This window comes from Oryx dammah, unplaced genomic scaffold (genome assembly GCF_014754425.2).
Source record: "Oryx dammah isolate SB20612 unplaced genomic scaffold, SCBI_Odam_1.1 HiC_scaffold_12, whole genome shotgun sequence".
Taxonomy (NCBI): domain Eukaryota; kingdom Metazoa; phylum Chordata; class Mammalia; order Artiodactyla; family Bovidae; genus Oryx; species Oryx dammah.
The window spans coordinates 3121998-3140727 of record NW_024070196.1 but is presented as its reverse complement, the minus strand read 5'-3'; the positions used below and the strand labels follow the sequence as shown (position 1 = coordinate 3140727).

Below are 18730 nucleotides of genomic sequence, written 5' to 3'. Positions count from 1 at the left end.
AAAATTACTATTTCAATTTACAACAAATTTCTCTGACCCAAACAGAAATAGTAATTTGCTAAAATTTTAAACAAAATTTGCTATTTAAATAGAAAATCAGACCCGTATTTCCAAAGAAACGGCATTTCGATCATAGAATCAAGTTAATGGTTCATAAATTTAGCATGTAGAAGCTGCAAGCTTCCAGAAGACAAACTAGAATGCAGCTGCTGGGGTACTTCTCCTCCTCTAAGTCTTAATCCCACTGTGAAGAGCCAGTTTGTACTATTTATAATATAAGCATGTCACAGTGTTACTCATTATGAAATGCACTGTTTGTTTTGAAGTTCAAAAGGTGACCTGTGCAGGTCACGGCTCATGAAGTTCTAGAAGTTGGTGAGTTCAATTTTGAGATAAAATGCCAACTCTTGTATATACCATCCTAATAAAATCAGAAATTTGTATTTAGATAGTTGTTGAATGATCTTCCATATTACAATCACAATATCCTCATATAGTATACGAATATGTGTATATATATGTGTACACACACATACACACACACGTGTGCTCAGTCATGCCTGACTCTTTGCAACCCTCTGGATTGTAACCCACCAGGCTCCTCTGTCCATGGGGTTTTCCTGGCAAGAATACTGGAGTGAGTTGCCATTTCCGGCTTCAGGGGATTTTCCCAATTCAAGGATCGAACCCTCATCTCCTGTGTCTACTACTGGTAGGCAGGTTCTTTACCATGAAGCCACTTAGGAAGCCCATATATAGAAAAGTCTAAAGAAAATAAAACAAACTTGCTCCTCTTTTCAAAAAAGTTGATAAATTACAATGCTCACTGATTCTAAGGTTTCCTGCACTGAACGTGTTATTAGTCCAAATAGAGTCCACCAAGGTCGCAGTTTCTCAGATGTATACACAACACTCCATAGATGCATGCAAAGCAAATTACAAAAGAATTTTAAAACCATTATTATAGTACTTTGAGTTACTAAATCTTCACCCCCCCAAAAAAAAAAGGTGAAACAGAAACTCAACAACAACAAAAAAATATTAAGTAAACTATTTCCAAAATTACAAAAAATTGTATATATGTATAATATAAGAGATTTCTAACAAGAAAACATCCCTGCAGTTAACTAAAGGAGGCTAAAGTTTTAAAGAATCATGATGAACTCCTATTTACCACGTGTGAAAAAAACTACATTGGTGCAGCAGCGCCCACTGACACGATGCCACTGCACAATCAGGCTTGTCAGCGTGATGCTTCTTCTGAAGCACTTTCTCATCACAAAATGGAATCCCTCAGCAGAGTCTGTTAGGGAAAACTTTATTTAGAAACTCTGGAAGGGAAGGTTAGAACTGAAGCAGATATCAGGTGATAAGACTCCTGCCTTCAAAGATGTCACCATTTTAAAGAAAAATTTCATGTTTCATAAAGAAGCAAACAAATGAGACTTTAAAGACCATAAAAAATTCCCTCGATCAGGAGTTCATTCTCTTGTCCCATCAAAAAAGGGAGAGAGACAAAGGTTGCCCCCACAAATGCCGCGTGTGCACAGCACGTGTGTGAGCTCGCCCTGGCCCTGCTCCACTGTGTCTCACAGATTGACCCCCATGAACTACAACTCACGGGCGGGCTCCTTTACCAACTGGCTTCTCTCTAGAGCTACATAAAGGGACATGGCAAGACACTGGAGGCCCAAAGAAGGGGTGAAACCCAAGGTCTTTCTTAGCCTCCAATGATATCTCTAGCAATGGTCTTAGTAACTAACACCCACACCCACACACACACCGTGCCAACTATTTCCAACTTACAAAACACAAACCAGATGTTAAAGTACAAATGAACCCAATTAGCTCAACAAATACTAACCTGGTACTTAATATGGGCTTCTGTACCAGCAATTTTACATCTTTTGAATGGTAATTGACTGGAGCTTGTCTTTTCATATTAAGTGATACTGTTATGAAAATGTGGGCAATATCACATCCAACCAGTCCATCCTAAAGGAGATCAGTCCTGGTGTTCATTGGAAGGACTGATGCTGAAGCTGAAAGTCCAATACTTTGGCCACCTGATGCAGAGAGCTGACACATTTGAAAAGACCCTGATGTTGGGAGGGACTGGGGGCAGGAGGAGAAGGGGATGACAGAGGATGAGATGGTTGGATGGCATCACCAACTCAATGGACATGAGTTTGGGTAAACTCCGGGAGTTGGTTGATGGACAGGGAAGCCTGGCGTGCTGCGATTCATGGTGTTGCAAAGAGTCGGACATGAGTGAGCGACTGAACTGAACTGAACTGTTGGACCACTGGTATGTTTCTAAGGACACACATAAAGATTTACCTGCCAATCTGAGCTTCAGTTACCACATCTATTCTGGTATTAATTTTACTGATTTAATTTACAAAAGTCTTCCATGGTTTAATTAGAGATGCTTACTGGGGGAGGAGGGGGAGAAAAGTATTGTTATCTCAACACTGTTATTTTGATGATCCCCAAGACCCCATTCCTAGGTATACATCTTGTCAAATGATTTATTCAATGCTGATATAAAATTTTATCATGTGATGTGGAACTCCTTCCTAAGTGAGATTTGTAAACCTCTGCAATATCCCCAACACAGATATTCTGACTCTACCATCTATGACTTGTTTGACCTCAGGAACATTATTTTACTGCTATAAGCCCCAGTTTCCACCTCTATGCTGCTGCTGCTGCTGCTGCTGCTAAGTCACTTCAGTCCTGTCCGACTCTGTGGGACCCCATGACGGCAGCCCACCAGGCTCCCCCGTCCCTGGGATTCTCCAGGCAAGAACACTGGAGTGGGTTGTCATTTCCTTCTCCAATTTCCACCTCTATAAAATGGCTTAATTATACGATCTACCTCATGGGGTTGCTGTGAAGATTAAATCAGATATTCTGATTAAAATGCACAGCATTACCTAGTACATAGTAAGAATGGAACAAATGTTAGGTATTGTTTTATTGCCAGCTATAATTTCATGCTAACATGAAAGGAATACAAAACAAAAAAAAAGTTGCTGACATAAATTATTTGATTAAAATGATAATAGTAATAAATTATTGGTCTAAAATATCCATATCACACATAGAAACTCTATTTTTACCCCTAGCTTTCAACTAAAAGTTATAATTGAATTACTGTATGTCAGTGTTTCCTAAATCAGGCTTCCAGACCAAGAAAAACTAAAATTAGTTAAAAGGGGAAAAGGAAAAGTAATTCAGTGAGCATAGGAATAACATATGAAGCATGAGGTTCTGACAAACATCAGATCCTTAGAGCTCTTTTCACCAGTCCTGTTAAACCCTGAAGGGGCTCACGCCAGAGGCTTTCGGATCCAAGTCCCAGGCCCGAGCTGAGGAACAGCCTTGCTAAAGCGTGCTGCTGTCTGAATGTCTGCATCCCCCCGGAAGTCATGTTTGAAGTCCTAGTGTGGTGGTATGTGGAGGTGGGGCCCTGGGGGGGTGATTAGTCAGATCAGTCGCGTGAGAGTGAGGCCCTTTAAAAAGGATTAGTGTCCCTATAAAAGAGAAAGAGACAAGACAGCTCTCTTGTCTCCATCGTCATCCGAGGATGCAGCAAGAAGGCAGCTGTCTGCATGCCAGAAAGAGGGCTCTCATCAGAGCCTGGCCACGCTGCACCCTGAGGTTGGCCTCTGACCTCCAGAACCATGAGAAATACAGTCTTGTTGTTTAAGTCACCCAGTCTATGGTGCTTGTGATAGCAGCCCAAACTGACTGAGACAAAACTCAAACAGAATTTTAGGTCTTATCATCTAAGAATCTAGAATTTTCCATTAACAACACTTTTATTCTTTTCTTTGATAGAATATCATTTTCTTCTATCATTCAGTATCAGTTTGTTATATATCCAATACACAGCTGCCCAGGGCCTAGTTAAATAAAGCTGGCAGATATAGTCTTAAGTCTATAGTCTTAAAAAATACATTTCTAGAATCATGAAAATAAATAATTCTACTTTATACCCCAAGATATATCAATATTTAGTATATTTCAATAGGACCTTCATATTTACCCACCTTTAAAAGCTAACATTTATTTCTCTATCCTACTGGGTATATTTTTCAAGAGACAGAAGAAAAGATAGAGAGAGGGAGGAATACATAAAATAGAAAAGACTGTTAGATATCATAGTGACATGTATCAGTTCAGTTCAATTCAGTTCAGTTCAGTCACTCATCGTGTCTGACTCTTTGCAACCCCATGAATCGCAGCACGCCAGGCCTCCCTGTCCATCACCAACTCCCAGAGCTCACTCAGACTCACATCCATCAAGTCAGTGATGCCATTCAGCCATCTCATCCTCTGTCGTCCCCTTCTCCTCCTGCCCCCAATCCCTCCCATCATCAGGGTCTTTTCCAATGAGTCAACTCTTCGCATGAGGTAGCCAAATACTGGAGTTTCAGCTTTAGCATCATTCCTTCCAAAGAAATCCCAGGGCTGATCTCCTTCAGAATGGACTGGTTGGATCTCCTTGCAGTCCAAGGGACCCTCAAGAGTCTTCTCCAACACCACAGTTCAAACGCATCAATTATTCAGTGCTCAGCCTTCTTCACAGTCCAACTCTCACATCCACACGTGACCACAGGAAAAACCATAGCCTTGACTAGATGGACCTTAGTCGGCAAAGTAATGTCTCTGCTTTTGAATATGGTATCTAGGTTGGTCATAACTTTTCTTCCAAGGAGTAAGCTTCTTTTAATTTCATGGCTGCAGTGACCATCTGCAGTAATTTTGGAGCCCCCCAAAATAAAGTCTGACACTGTTTCCACTGTTTCCCCATCTATTTCCCATGAAGTGATGGGACCAGATGTATTGGTACATAATAACTCAGAATAGATTATAGTAGATAATTAAATAGAAAATATTTTTATAATGAAGTATACCATCAATCTTCTTGTTTAAGTCTGTATATAGTAAAAAGAGCTAAAAATATTGCCTTTTTTCCCTTGTGGTCTTAAGATTGTTACCATCTGGTCATAGCTGATAGATCCTTAAGTAACTGTATTCATCACCTAGAGAAACATACCAAAAACTTGGAAGTTTTTGAGGACTGTCCAATGGATAGGTGAGGAGGGGAAGTTTCCCAGAGGAAGATTTTCCTATACTTGTTTAATTTCCACAGCTTCCCAGAAAGTTCTCCCTGAAGTCAGGATCCAATGTTCACTGCCCCACACTTGATGTAAAACTAATCAGAAGCACCAGAGGCAGGTCATGCTTTTAAAATCCAGAGGAATAAAAGGGACAGAAGCCGCCTGGCAGAGCCACTCACACTCCACCCCCTCATCCCTCCCAAAGCGAGAGGCCTCCACTCCCTTCCTTTCAGCATAGCCAACATACTGTATTATCCAGAAGGCTTATCCCCTTAACATAAAGTACCTTCTGCTGCTTTTTCTCAAGTTACAAATGTTATACTTGACTGTTTTCCTTAGATTTTTGGCTTCATAGATACTGATTCCTTCAACATCTTTTCCTTCTTTAAAATACAGAAAATTGGATGTCTAATGCATGGTCTCTCCTTGACACTTTACAATGGTACAAAGGACTCAAACCAATTGCACTTTACGTTTGCATATTGTTGCACAGCGCGCAAAAGCTCTCGTGAACACTATCTTTTGTTCCTCATCCCAAACCTGTAAGGTAAGTGAGAAAGAAGTTACTGTTATTCATGTTCTCAGACAGAAAACTAACTGTCTGGAGAACAGTTGTTAATATTGACTCTGTGAGCAGGAGTGGGTGGAGGAAAAGACGAGAGGGAGCCTTGGTTAAATTTCTTATACAAGGTTTTACAACTATTAAGTGACAGAATTTAAATCCTTTCCAAAATTTCTGATTCTGGATTTTGTATACACTAATGACAACTGTTCAAGTCTTAAATGTGACAGAAATTTAACAACTCTAACATATATAACCAAAAAGCATTATACATTTGGATAAAGGAAAAAATATGAGACAGACATTCATACTATTCATAACGTAGAGCAATTAAATGCGTAAACTGAATATCTATTAGAGACCATGGGAAAGAGAAATAATAAAATAGATGATAAAATAAAATCATTGTATACCATTCTTTACAACTAACATATGATTGTGTTACTAATATATGTCCACTCAGGATTTAAATTAACTAGTTAATTAATTGGGAAAATGACATGTGAAATGATAAAAAGTTAAATAATTCAAAAATGAATAAGGAAAAAGAGTTCCTTCCATACCAAATATTCAATCTTCTTCCTCATTTCTCTGTATCCTTTAAAATATACATTTAAGTGTACACATACATGCATGTGTGCACGCACACCCAGAAGCCTTGAGTATACAGCTATTTTTTTTCCAATAAGAATGCATTTGGGCTTTTTTTTTTTCCAAATCCACACTTGTGGATCTACTTTAAAAAAATTTCCCCCAAAATAAGAGCTTAAGATTCCAACTACTAATTCCCCTATCATAGCATTTTTCAGAGAACAGATGTACTCCATGTGATTTGGAGTTAGACTTAACCCACACAAGATTATTTACTTCTTTACTAGAAACTGTACAAAAAAATAAAAGCCATCAAGGTTAACTTTGCAGAGAATAACAAATATTCAAACAGAATATGATAGCTGAAAATATGCTGTTTCTCTCCCTACTACCCAGATAACATCAAAACACAACACTTGTCTGCCAGAGTAAAACTCAAAAAATGAATTAACATCAGTTAACCCCTTACCACCCATCCATGTGGGCTGGAAAATAGCAAGGCCATCACATAAATCTGATAAGCAGCCAAATCAGATTGGCCACCAGAAAAGTACCCTTCCAAGTATTAGATGGAAAGTACAACACAAAATTCTTAGGGAATTCAGTAAGCTATCATCATACTGAAACCTACAGCTGAATATGCTTTGTGACTTAAGATATACTATGCAACTTCTCAGATACAGAAATAAGAGTGGAGTTTGACTTTCATTTCCAGTCCCCTCACAGGACAACTAGAAAAATGGGACAAAACATTTAAAGAAATAACCAATTGAAAGCACCAAAGAACTCACAATATAGTCAAGATTTATTGAGAGGATGGCAGAGAAGGAAGTCCAGGTAATATACCCCAAATTGGGGGAAACTTCTTCCCTGGGAACCATATAATTCCAGAGGGGAGAGCCAAGATCTGGCTGCTGAGTGGGACTTGGATGTGTGGGTCACAGAGGCTGGGACGGGGCCTCTCTAGGGCTGGGAGATCCCTCCTGGGTCCCTCCCTTTGGGCTGTCCCTTAGAGGTGAACACCCTGTCACTTTGGCAACTAGCAGAAGCAAACAGAAATAGATCATCTTTATGAGTTATTGATTGCTGCATAAAAAATTATTCCAAGCTTACTCACTTAAAACGATAAATATTTCTCTCATCTGCCAGTTTCTGTAGGTCAGAGATCCAGGAGCAGCTCAGCTCAGTGGTTCTGGCTCAGGATTCCAACAGGCTTCTTTCCCAGGGTTGGATGGTGCTGCAGTCACCTAAGCTTAGACTATCTGGAGGGGCCACTTCCAAGTTCAACCACATGGGTGCTTCCAGGAGGCTTCAGCTCCTCACTTTGTGAGCCTATTTACAGTGGCTTCTCCCAGAGCCAGGAGCCAAGAGCAGCAGAGGGAGAACAGCACGGAGTTCACATGCTCTCATAACTTAATCTGCAAAGTCACATATCATTACTTCTGCCATTTTCTGTTAGTCAGAGTGAAGTTACAAAGTCTAACCACAATCAACAAAGAAGACTGTGCTTTGGATGGGGTCATTGGGGACCGTCTTAGGACCTGGCTGCCTCCTCCTCCTAGCCTCAAATGATTTTTTCACAAACAGTGCTGCAAATACAATATCCCCATATTGTGGGAAAATTACCTTGTCAAAGGTAATCAAAGATAAGACAAAAATACAAAAGAATCACAAAGTTTCAGGTACTGGAGTTCAGTTGTCAGACAGAGTCTTTAAAAGCTGTACATTTGCTTTTTTTTTTTTTTCCATTCTTGTATTACTGAAGTATAGGTGGCTTACAATGTTGTGTGAATTTCTGCCATACAGCAAAGTGATTCAGTTACACATAGACATACATTCTTTTTTTAAATATTCTTTTCCATTATGGTTTATCATAGGATATAGAATATAGTGTGCTATAACATAGGACCTTGTTGTTTATCCATCTAAATATAAATGGTATTTGGTATGATGGTATATCTTTCATACCATATGGTACGTCTTTCTCTTTCTGACTTACTTCACTCAGTATGATCATCTCTAGTTGCATCCATGTTGCTGCAAATGGCATTATTTTGTTCTTTTCTAATGGATGAGTAATATTCCATTGTATGTATGTACCACATCTTCTTTATCCATTCATCTGTTGATGGATATTTAAGTTATTTCCATGTCTTAGCTATTGTGTATAGTGCCACTATGAATAAAGTTGTGTATTTGTTTTGTTCATGGAGAACAAAAAGTAGATGATGAATTTTTTTTCCAAGATGATGAATTTTAACAGATAAATCTAAACAAACAAAAAAATCCTAGATTTCAACTTCCAGGCATGATGGTATAACTGGGAGTAGACTTAAGATATTGTCATAAACAAGTAGGAGACTGGACAAAACATAGGACACAACTCTTGTTGGGCAGGACAGAACTGACCCCTAAGTAGAGAGAAACGAGGCGACTGTTACAGGCCCTCAGCCTAGAGAGTCCAGGAAGAAACCACAGAAGCAAGACACAGGACTCTGGAATCAGACGCGACAGGCTCCCTTACTCACAGTGAAATCAACAGTCAGCATATTCACATCAGCTAAACCCAATCACTAAGGGTCAGGCAGAGGGCCAGGTGAAGCCTGCATGGGCAGTAGGTCTCTTTCGAGGAGCCTGAGCGACCCATTATTTTAGGGCCAGCAGCATGTCCTGAATGGAGACACTACCTCGTCACTCGAGGTCCCTTGCTGCAAACACAGGCCTGAGAAATAATAGTGGGAAAGAGCAGTCACGGCCTTGCATCCGTGGCACACCCAGCAGGGCCTGCGCGAAGGCTGAGCTAGTCTGAAGCTCAGTGTTTCATCAGAGGGAAGCGAGTTCCTTAGCCCAGTGTCATGGTCCTAAAAACTGAACTAGTGCTTGCCAACTTAAGAAACCAAACTGTTTATACTCAAAATGTTTATCAATCAAATAAAAGAATTCCTGCTAGAGTTTAAGCAACTGATCCAAGATTTTACCTTTTTAACTGGAAGAATATAAATATTTATACTTTTATTCAAAAGGCAATATAAAATGTAACTAGATTTTACTATAATTAATTCCTTTTTTACTACAGCTTCCTCTACTAGCATGTGAGCAATACTTGGCCAACAATGTTCTTGACTTTGTTGAAAGCCTCATGATCTCTCTCCAAGGTTCACAGGTCAGTGTCTGATACAGAAAGAAAAGTTTTCTAAGTGTTTAGTGTAACATCTATGAAGATTACATGAGATTGTTGGTTTAAAAAAGTATGAAAAAAAAAATCCATAGCAAGAGGAAGTTCCAGTTACATCCAGAAATCATTCTAACTAATCTGGTACTATCTGTTTTTTAACAACAGAAGACTGAAACTTGTTCATGAATGTAAATCTATTATATTTTTATGAAGTATATTAGCAAAGAATAAAAAAAAAACATTGGTTTCAGATACCATATGTGTGCTGGTTGCTGAGTTGCCTGATATCTGTGGGTAGAGTTTATATGATAAACTCATATATTTAATTTGAGTGTTGTATAAGTATTGCCAGGCATGAAAAGATACTATGAGATAGTTCCTATAAGGCATATCTCAATAAGGCATATCTAAATACTTTACTTTTATTAAAACTATATTTCATATTATTTTAATTGTAAATATATATATTCTGTAGCCAATGTAGATATTTGAACATGACAGCTTAGCTCTTAAAATCTCTAAAACAATGAAAATATTCAAGAGAAGTATAAGCCAACTTTCAAACACTTGTAAGGAGTTTTCAGAAATGTCAAAAGATTATTAATTACTGTTCTTGTAATTATTTCCAGAACAGTACTTAGAATATTGTTTCTGAAACAGTATTTAGTGAAAATACATATTTATAGGTTGAATTCTCATTCAAATGCATGATGAAAATGATATTTCAAGGTAATGTTGAAAACATCATTTATAAAGCAAAAAATCTTTTTGTGAAACAAGTGGATTTTCATAAATTAAACTTGTTTAAAATACGGTATATCTTTATATGTCTTATGAATGCCTACAGAGTGATATTCAATATCACAATCCCTGAGGTCTGATGAAATCATTCTGTCATAAGTTGATGCCAGATTATTGAGTAAGCATGAAAAAAATGTTAAAGACACATGCCCATTTTGTCACTGTGATGTGTAATATCTGGCAGGTACACATTAAAATAAGTCTGACAAGGTAAAGTGTGTTTTAATGCCTGATCATCTTTACTCTGAGAGCAGAACCTCGTCTGAGTGCTCTCCTATTCGGTATCCCTAGTCTTCTCTGATTAGTTGTTTCATATACAAGGATTAGTAACTGTGAGCAGCACTCCAGCCTGACATTCTTACCCAATGACAAGAGATTTTTATTGCACATTCATATTTCATGAGCAGTAATACCACATTTTAAATGTTTTAGAATGTTTCTTTGGCTCATGTAGATATAAATCATAAAACAAGACTAGAATGTATAGCAAGATTATTGAATGCATAAGGTATAATCATATATTGTTACAAAGTTTAAGCGTTTTATTTTAAAAGCTTGCCAGAATTTTCTTAGACCACTGATGTTATCTAAAGCTCCCTAATGCAGATTCATTCTTTGCCTGGCCAATTCTCTATATTGACCTTCTGATATACTCACTGGACAATTTCCTCATGAATGTTTCCTTAAAAGTCTCATCTGCCATATAGTATAGGATTACATTTGCCCTAAGGTCATGTACTGATGGAATATCATTTTAATTTATGATCTAACAGCATCAAGTTAAAAAAAATAAGAGTAGCCCATTCTATAATTTCCTTATTGCTATTGATACCATGGATTCTCTTTTTTAAAAAAATCCTATATTCATGAACTCTTCCACTAAAGTCACTGACTCCTTCTTTGCATACCAGGTATTACTGCACTAGCCTTAGAAGTAACACTGCTGTACTTGAAGCTATTCATTAAGACAGCAAATACTTACTGTCTACTATCTGTCAGGCATTGCTCAGACAGATAATAGACAATATTAAAAGACAACAAGAAAAAATGTAGGTAAAAGATAAGGAAAGAGTAAAGCCAACCATTAAAATTACCATAACTTACCACATACTTATAGTGGTAATAATGGTACTTACCACCAAAATTATATAGTATGAAAAGTATACTTCAATCCAGCCTCCCCACTCAGGAGAATTTATCTTACAGTTATATCTTACAAATATAGAATGATATACAAAAAAGTTTATTCACTGAAGCATTGTAAAACCAAAAGGTAAAAACCAAGAATTTGGTTTTTACCAAAGCTTTGTAAAACCAAGAATCCGTCAATGAAGACTGGTTTAAACAGCATATAGCACTTTTCACTCCTGGTGGCTCAGCTGGCAAAGAATCTGCCTGCAATGCAGGAGACCTGGGGTTGATCCTAGGTTGGGAAGATCCCCTGGAGAAGAAAGTGGCAACCCGTTTCAATATGCTGGACTGGGAAATCCCATGGAAGGACAGAGAAGCCTGATGAGTTACCGTCCATAGGGTTGCAAGAATCAGACACGACTTAGCAACACCACCACCACCACTTTTCACTCAATGAAAAGCCTCCCTACTCTAGAGTGGAGTGGGCAAGCTCTGTGTACTGAAGGGGAAAAATCTCCAGACTCATCTTTAGGTAAAGAAAGCAATATATAGAAGAATACACACACATACACACAAGTCTTGGTGAAGGGAGGGGAGAAAGAGAAGTAAGAATACATATTAAAATTTGTTTGTATCTGCATGAAGAAACATTAGAAACTAACACAGGAGGCTGAGTCTGGGGTCAAAGATGAACAGTGTTGAGCAGATGCAGGAATGGGAAAAAACTTTTTTAACACATAAATTTCTATATTGTTTTTATTTTTGGACATTATTAACACATTACCTATTTAAATGAAACTTTAAGAAAGGGAAAAAGTATACTATACAATATTATATGATTGCTAGAAGAAAGCTGCAAATTAGCTATGAACTACGTGCGTGCTACGTTGCTTCAGTCGTGTCCGATTCTTTGCGACCCTATGACTATAGCCCGCCAGGCTCTTCTGTCCATGGGATTCTCCAGGCAAGAGTACTGGAGTGGGTAACCATTCCCTTCTCCAGGGATCTCCTGACCCAGGGAACAAACCTGTGACTCGTATGTCTCCTCTCTTGATAGGCGGGATCTTTACCACTAGCACCATCTGGGAAGCCCAGAACTTCCTACAAATTAAATCAAATGGATCTTTACCACTAGCACCATCTGGGAAGCCCAGAACTTCCTACAAGTTAAATCAAATGGAGACTTTGTATTGGTACATGAATTGGAGATAAAATTAAAAATGTTTTTAACTGTTTAGCCAATGGTGAGACCTGAAAGGGGTTTCTTTACTATACACTGAATAACAACATTCTGTCATCTAGAGAATGACAATCTCACCAACATCTTTTAAATACATTCTCAGAAGGCTTCAAATCGTGTGGCTGCTTATAATTCTCCAGTACCCTTCCATTTAATCAAAATAAAGCTAAACTTCTTACCACGGTCTGTAACACCCCACATGACCTGGCCTCCACCTATCTCTCCTCCCACTCTTCCCCTTAATCATGGAGCTCCAACCACACTGGTTGTCCCCTGACTGTAATAAGATCCTACCATAATGAGTTCATAGTAACATCAGTGCTGGTCCCAAGGTAGTAGTAGCAAAACTGCCTCCTTCTCATTTAGGTCTTAGCTCCTGAGAAGCCCTCCCTTTCTACTCCAGCTAAAGGTTGTCTCTAGTCACTCTACAGTCCATCATTAGGCTTTACATTCTTTACACCACTTATTATTTAGTCTGCTATTTTTTTATCATCATTATTTTCATCTTCTGTCTTCTCCCACAAGAAAACAACCCTGGAAATTGTTGACTACTATCCTGTATCTTGTACATTCAGTACCTAGAACAGGGCTTGGAAAACAATGGGTGGCTAATGAATGAGCAAATGAAAATGAATGAGCAACTGAAAAAGAGTCAAAGAAGGAAGAAAAGGAAGAGAGGAAAGAGGTTGGAAGAAGAGAGAGAAAGAAAGGAATTTCCTAGCAAACTGCTTTGGCTAATATTAAGTAAGATCTGTCAGTTAACTCTGATTTTGTCTCATGTAAGATTAGACACCAATGGCTTATACACATTTTCAACCAATGTTAGTTAATGCCCAAAGTTTTTGATGCCACTGTTTATGTGGTCACTCATCTCATAAGCAGGGCTTCCCTTGTGGCTGAGCTAGTGAAGAATCTGCGTGCAATGTGGGAGACCTGGGCTCTCTCCCTGGGTTGGGAAGATCCCCTGGAGAAGGAAAAGGCTACCCACTCCAGTATACTGGCTTAGAGAATTCCATGGACTGCAGTCTATGAGGTTGTAAAGTGTCGGAAGTGACTGAGCGACTTTCACTGTCATCTCATAAGCTACTTATCTCAAGAAAACTCATATTGGAAAAGTCATAAAAATTCCACCACCATTTGGATTTAGGTTAGATTTATAAGTCAATGGGCATAAGTTTGAGTAAACTCTGGGAATTCGTGATGGACAGGGAGGCCTGGCGTGCTGCAGTCCATGGGGTCACAAAGAGTTGGACACAACTGAGCAACTGAACTGAACTGATAAGTTACAAATTATATAAATTTAAATATAAATTAAAATGTATGTTTTTCAAAGTATTTCCCCCTCCACATACATACACAAATAATAATAAAGCATCACTAAAGGTTCTAAAAGGCAATTTTTATCACTGCATTTTCCCATTGTAATACTTGGTCAAATTTAACTGAAGATCATTCTAGTATAGAAGGTATTATATAAGGATTTTAGATTGGGGCAACTGGAGAAATATCAATAACCTCAGATATGCAGATGACACCACCCTTATGGCAGAAAGTGAAGAGGAGCTAAAAAGCCTCTTGATGAAAGTGAAAGAGGAGAGTGAAATAGTTGGCTTAAAGCTCAACATTCAGAAAACGAAGATCATGGCATCTGGTCCCATCACTTCATGGGAAATAGATGGGGAAACAGTGGAAACAGTGTCAGACTTTATTTTTCTGGGCTCCAAAATCACTGCAGATGGTGACTGCAGCCATGAAATTAAAAGACGCTTACTCCTTGGAAGAAAAGTTATGACCACCCTAGATAGCATATCCAAAAGCAGAGACATTACTTTGCCAACAAAGGTCCATCTAGTCAAGGCTATGGTTTTTCCTGTGGTCATGTATGGATGTGAGAGTTGGACTGTGAAGAAGGCTGAGTGCTGAAGAATTGATTCTTTTGAACTGTGGTGTTGGAGAAGACTCTTGAGAGTCCCTTGGACTGCAAAGAGATCCAACCAGTCCATTCTGAAGGAGATCAGCCCTGGGATTTCTTTGGAGGGAATGATGCTAAAGCTGAAGCTCCAGTACTTTGGCCACCTCATGAGAAGAGTTGACTCATTGGGAAAGACTCTGATGCTGGGAGGTATTGGGGGCAGGAAGAGAAGGGGACGACCGAGGATGAGATGGCTGGATGGCATCACGGACTCGATGGACTTGAGTCTGAGTGAACTCCAGGAGTTGGTGATGGACAGGGAGGCCTGGCGTGCTGCGATTCATGGGGTCGCAAAGAGTCGGACACGACTGAGTGACTGAACTGAAGTGAACTATACATAGAATCAAAAGAAGTAACCTAGAAAAGAATCTACTGGATTACTGGGTTTCTGCAGCTGTGTAACAGAAGAAATCTAACATCAAAACTTACTTTCTGTGATAACATGATTCATCAAGGTGACCAATCTACAGAAATATCAAATCACTATGTTATTAAGTACCAGAAAGTTATACAGTATTGTAGGTTAGTTATGCTTCAAAAATAAACAAATTCGTTAAAAAAAAGAAAGATCACATTTGTGGTTATCAGAAGTGGGGGTAATGAGAGGGATGGACTAGATTAAGGGCATCAAAAGGTGTAGACTTTCAATCACAAGATAAATAAGTACTAGAGGTATACTGTACAACATGATTAACAATGAAACTGCTATATGATATACATGAAAGTGGTTAAGGGAGTAAATCCTAAGAATTTTCATCACAAAGGAAAAAATTTTTCTATTTCTTTACTTTTGCATCTATATGAGATAAGGATGTTCTCTAAACTTACTGTGCTAATCGTTTTATGATGTATGTAAGTCAATCACTATGCTAGTCACCTTTATATCTCAGTAGAGTTGGAAGGAAAAAAATTTACTTTCTTCCAATCATTTCACAGTGGTTAAAGAGAAGACGTCTATAAATGTTTTCTATTTATTGGCCCAGAATTAAATTGCATTTATATATATGTGTGTGTATATATGTGCTGGGTGGATTTTATAACCATTGCCATGTGGCTTCAGGACACATTGATTTAGTTAAGGTTACACATTAAAAATGTCTCAACTCCACAGTGTCTCTGACAGCCTAGTTTTCCATCAGAATGATTCCACAATCTATACAATATGTTAAATTACTCACCAAAGATTACTTCCCATTTTTTGCATCTGTTGAGATGCACGGGTTTTATTTATTCCAGCACAGAACTGAAATAAATTATATTTTGTAAAATGTGTTCCTGATAATGCCCTTTTCACATCATAGATGAGGATACGTGGTGTGAAAGCCTTTCCACTTTCTATCAGACTATGCTTTCCTTTATTTTCAAGGTCAGCTGTAAAAAGAGTTATTTTTCTAACTGAATTAGAATAGATTTATCTTAGTATCTTACTGACTGTCCTCAATCACAGATATTTGCTTTTCAGTTAATAAACCCTGGGTCAAATTTAAGATACACTGACCCTTCAGAAACACATCTGCAGAATCCTACAAGGATGACTCTCTCAGGGAGCAAACATCTCTGCCATCCCCAGCACTGAAGCCTAGTTACGGTCATGTGCATAGCACTTGTTCTACGCTTTTTCATTCTCTAAACTTTAGAGAATGCTTTAGAGCCTTAGATAGAACTTTCCCCTGGAAGAGTAATTCTTATTAATGCAAATCTATCCCAAATCTTCATAAAAGGCATAGGAAAAATCTACAAGCAGAAGCAGAGAGTGGTAATGCTTGTAGCCCAGATTTTGAAGGTGATACACATTTCAGTAGGTGATCTGAACACTGCTGGAACTTTAAGACTGAAAAATGTAACCGTGTTCTTATTTTAGCAGTGATACCATTAAGAAGTCTGTGACAAATACTGTATGTCTTATGTCCTGTGAGTCTTTAGCAAACACAACTTGCTATTTAAAGCACCGCTTTGGGCAAAGAAGGTGGTTTGGACTACACAGTTATTAATTAACATGGCAGCGAAGCTTCAGGACATGAAACCACAAAGCAGCTCTCTGGCTGGTTGTTAACAGTGTCATACACATGTAAATAATCCACGATTTTAAAGGCCCTTTTCTCTTCTATACTTTATCCCTTGACAGCAATTGTAACGCTCTGTACTGAGATCCCTTCCAAGTCTAACATTTGTGATCACAGAATAGTATGACAGCAATCTTGGTACTAATTACTTTTTTATAAATCACATGAGCTCTGTCATGTTCTAAAAGACAAATGAGACTGTTGCCAGCATGGCAGTCTGCCACAATCCTAACAAAGCAGGTAACACTAAAGTTACATGGGCATTAACTGATAAGCGTACCCGTGTGCCTCGATTCCTCTAGCTGCTGGGAACACCCTGTGGAGTCTCTACCCGGGAACTAGCCTTAGCCAAAGGGAACTGCCTCTCTCAAGGCGACGAACTTGCCTCAGAGGTCGCTAACTGAACTGTAAGATCAGTTCAGTTCAGAGGCTCAGTCGTGTCCAACTCTTTGTGACCCGATGAATCACAGCACGCCAGGCCTCCCTGTCCATCACCATCTCCCGGAGTTCGCTCAGACTCACATGCATCGAGTCAGTGATGCCATCCAGCCATCTCATCCTCGGTCGTCCCCTTCTCCTCCTGCCCCCAATCCCTCCCAGCATCAGGGTCTTTTCCAATGAGTCAACTCTTCGCATGAGGTGGCCAAAGTACTGGAGCTTCAGCTTTAGCATCATTCCTTCCAAAGAAATCCCAGGGCTGATCTCCTTCAGAATGGACTGGTTGGATCTCCCTGCAGTCCAAGGGACTCTCAAGAGTCTTCTACAACACCACAGTTCAAAAGCTGCAATTCTTTGGCACTCAGCCTTCTTCACAGTCCAACTCTCACATCCATACATGACCACAGGAAAAACCATAGCCTTGACTAGATGGACATTTTTTGGCAAAGTAATGTCTCTGCTTTTGAATATGCTATCTAGGTTGGTCATAACTTTTCTTCCCAGGAGTAAGCATCTTTTAATTTCATGGCTGCAATTACCATCTGCAGTGATTTGGGAGCCCCCCAAAATAAAGTTTGACACTCTTTCTACTGTTTAACCATCTATTTCCCATGAAGTCATGGGACCAGATGCCATGATCTTCATTTTCTGAGTGTTGAGCTTTAAGCCAAGATTTTCACTCTCCTCTTTCACTTTCATCAAGAGGCTTTTTAGTTCCTCTTCACTTTCTGCCATAAGGGTGGTGTCATCTGCATATCTGAGGTTATTGATATTTCTCCTGGCAATCTTGATTCCAGCTTGTGCTTCTTCCAGTCTAGCGTTTCTCATGATGTATTCTGCATAGAAGTTAAATAAGCAGGATGACAATATACAGCCTTGATGTACTCCTTTTCCTATTTGGAACCAGTTTTCCATGTCCAGTTCTAACTGTTGCTTCCTGACCTGCATATAGGTTTCTCAAGAGGCAGGTCAGGTGGTCTGGTATTCCCATCTCTTGCAGAATTTTCCACAGTTTATTGTGATCCACACAGTCAAAGGATTTGGCATAGTCAATAAAGCAGAAATAGATGTTTTTCTGGAACTCTCTTGCTTTTTCCATAATCCAGCAGATGTGGCAATTTGGTCTCTGGTTCCTCTGCCTTTTCTAAAACCAGCTTGAACATCTGGAAGTTCACAGTTCACGTATTGCTGAAGCCTGGCTTGGAGAATTTTGAGCATTACGGTGGTGGTAAGGAGATACCCCTCGTCCAAGGTAAGAGAAACCCAAGTAAGATGGTACGTGTTGCAAGAGGGCATCAGAGGGCAGACACTGAAACCATACACACAGAAAATTAGTCAATTTTATCACACTAGGACCACAGCCTTGTCTAATTCAGTGAAACCAAGCCATGCCTACGGGGCAAACCAAGATGGGCGGGTCATGGTGGAGAGGTCTGACAGAATGTGGTCCACTGGAGAAGGGAATGGCAAGCCACTTCAATATTCCTGCCTTGAGAAACCCATGAACAGTATGAAAAGGCAAAATGATAGGATACTGAAAGAGGAACTCCCCAGGTCATTAGGTGCCCAATATGCTACTGGAGATCAGTGGAGAAATAACTCCAGAAAGAATGAAGGGATGGAGC

General features: G+C 39.1%; 1 protein-coding gene across 1 annotated transcript in view; it reads right to left on the bottom strand.

Moving 5' to 3' along the window:
• The window catches only part of DCHS2 (dachsous cadherin-related 2), a 347149-nt gene that overhangs the window by 298429 nt on the left and 29990 nt on the right, over positions 1-18730 (bottom strand). The gene's annotated exons all lie outside the window — the stretch shown is intronic.